The 3005-nt window shown below is 43.2% G+C and overlaps 1 pseudogene; it reads left to right on the plus strand.

Moving 5' to 3' along the window:
- Positions 1 to 2222: 2222 nt before the first annotated feature.
- On the plus strand, positions 2223 to 2311 carry LOC143393216 (U6 spliceosomal RNA; annotated as a pseudogene).
- The last annotated feature ends 694 nt before the right edge of the window (positions 2312 to 3005 follow it).

Here is a 3005-nt window from a genome sequence, read left to right on the forward strand (position 1 = left end):
TACATGTGTTTACATACGTGTGTGTGCATAGGGGCAGATATTAAAGTGTCTTTAAATCCTGCTTTCCTCTCTTTACCATCTTGCTCAGCAATGGAGGTGGGCTGGTGAATATTCAGGCTTTGTAGTCAGATAGACCTGGGTTCAATATTTGGTTCCTGTACTTGGCTGGTTGGGTGGATTTCTATAAGTTATTTAAACTGTATACGCCTGGGTTTCTTGACTTTTAAAATTAGCACCTACCTTGGGGTGGGGATGTGGCCCGGTGGTAGAGTGCTTGCCTTGCATGTGTGAGGCCCTAGATTTAATTCCCAGCATCAACATACACACACACACACACACACACACACACACACGCACACACACACGCACGCACGTACCTACCTGCAAAGAGTTATTTTGATGATGATTCATTGACTTTATATTTTCACATGGTTTGACACAGTGCCAGACATATACTAAGTGTCTACTATAATATTTTAATTGTTATTTTTATTATTATACCTCTGGCCATTGGCGGGCCCAGGGAAGCATCTGAAAAGTGAAGTAAAAGCATCTTCTCATGAGGTGTGTTGTAGATGTTGTTTCTACTATATGCCTTTCTTACCTGAGAAGATTACCCCTGTCCTGAAGCTGGCAGAGTTTTTCTTAGGTCTTTCTTCATACATAGAGACTCCTCTTGGGAGATTTGGGTAAAGTATGTCTTCCCCATTTCCTACCAAAAGTCAAAGGAATTGTTCTTCACTGACCCTACCAGGCAAGGGACAGGCCTGGGCATCTTCCCAGGAGCTGTACCCAGAGCCTATTCACTCTTTTATTCCAGCACCCCCAACCCTGAAAGAGGAGGCATCTAGGTAAGGAGAAAGGAGCCCAGTGGATACTTAGCACAGTCAGGACCTGAAGAGTATGAGTATGAGAAACTCACCTGCATTTCACTCCTAGGAGCCTAGAGACCAGACTGGAGTCTTCTGGGTAGTGTCTACTTGGGTAGTGTCCCAAGTCCTCCTTGGACTTTGTGAGAGCCTCTCCATGCAAATATGTGTGTTTGCAGCTAATATCAATCTTGAGTTTCAGTGACCTCATTCTCTAGTAGAGAACAGAAGGAAGTAACTCCTATCTGGTCCCTAAGTCTTCATTAAAACTGAGAACTCAAGAAAAACTTACAGAGGATCCCCTATTACCAAGCCATAATCAAGGCTCTGAAGGTCCATGATAACTAAGATCCTGGTTGCCACCATGGTGATCCCAGTCTGGAAGGTGGGGGAAACCTTTAACAGTACATATAATTCTTTTGGTGAGATCCTTATCAACCCCAGATGGCAAGTTTCTGTTCCAGACTTATCTGGCTTGTATCAAGAATCCTTCCATCCCTGAGTGTCTGTAAGCATGTTAATTGGTGTGGATGGACCCGTTGGGAAACAAGAATGAGATCTATTCATCAAGATCCAGATTGTTAGTTCCAGAGATCCTTCGTAGTAGTTAGTGAGGATGCCAGGCTTTTATGGTAATTCATCCTCATTGAAGACCATGAGCTCATTTTGTCAGGATGCATGGTTCCTAGAACTATAGGATTTATCCTGGCCCCTACATTTGGGGTGTTAAGAACCAAAGGGCCAATAAAGACCTCTGCTGGGAGTGGCCTCAGCCTAGTCTCAGTCTGAAGCAGGACTTCAGTTCCCAGTGCAAGGGTTACTTGCTTCTAATTATTTTTATATACTGCATTTACACAGATTTAGAAAATAGAAATGGTTCAGGAAGATGATATAAGGGACATGAAAAGATCAAAATAGCTACTTTCTTTTACTGACGGAAGAATCTTTCCTGCTATCATCCCTTCTTTAGACACCTTGGACCAAATCAAGATGGTTTCTACTACTCGACATTGATTTCTAGGCTTTTAAGCTCTCCAATTAAAAAAACAAAAACCAACCTTCGCCACCATGTACACATGACAAAGGCTGATCCATTCTGAGAAAGTACCTTCCTATCAGAGCCTGGAAGTGAACAAGACCACAAGTCACTTATCAGAATGAACCTGTCATCTGCATGAACCCCAGATCCTGTCAAAATGTTAGGAATTCTCCTGAGTCCAATCCAGACCAAAGTTGCGATTTGACTTGTAACCAAAAATACTACTTCAAACCAACCGGAATGCATATATTTTCTAACACTGGTGGCCTAGAGCAGTAAGTTTTTCCAAGAATCAAAACATTTGGTGCTTGTGCTTGCTTCTGCAGCAAATATACCAAAAATAAGATTAGAATGAGACCTGCACAAGAATGATGTGCAAATTCGTGAAGTGGTCCATATTTTTAAAAACATCCATTTGATGCCAAGGTCAAGAGAAGAGGGGATGGGAGGACGGGACACGATGGGCCTGAGTCTGAGTCCCGAGTCCTCTCTTCTTCCTCTGGTCAGTGGTTCTTGGCTCTTCAAGGCAGTAGCTCCTTCATTTTTTTTCTCTTCTATGTCATTAGAAGCCTACCACCTTAGCTGGGCATGGTGGTACACACCTATAATCCCAGCAGCTCTAGAGGCTGAGGCAGGAGAATCATGAGTTCAAAGCCAGCCTCAGCAATGGTGAGGCGCTAAGCAACTCAGTGAGACCCTGTCTCTAAAGAAAATACAAAATAGGGTTGGGGATGTGGCTCAGTGGTCAAATGCCCCCGAGTTCAATCCCTGGTGCCAAGAAAAAAAAAAAAAAAGAAATAGCCCACCACTTTACTGGACAGCTTTCCTCCGTTGACTTCAAGAAGTGGAAAAATGAGTAGAAACAGCCAAGTTTATGAAGGCAGGGTCGGATTAATGAGAGGCGTCTCTTGTGATGTTATCTATATGGTCAAAGGAGTCAGCACTGACCCTTAGCCAGAAATTAGTGAACAAAGTCCAGCAAAGTTACAAATAAGGGCACAAGGAGCGATGGCTTGGTCACTGCTGGTAAAATTTCTTTACCTATCCTCGGATTCTTCTTAGTTGCTGTCCCCAAGGTATGTCTTTTTCTGTAAGGC

This window comes from Callospermophilus lateralis, chromosome 2 (assembly GCF_048772815.1).
Source record: "Callospermophilus lateralis isolate mCalLat2 chromosome 2, mCalLat2.hap1, whole genome shotgun sequence".
NCBI classification, from domain to species: domain Eukaryota; kingdom Metazoa; phylum Chordata; class Mammalia; order Rodentia; family Sciuridae; genus Callospermophilus; species Callospermophilus lateralis.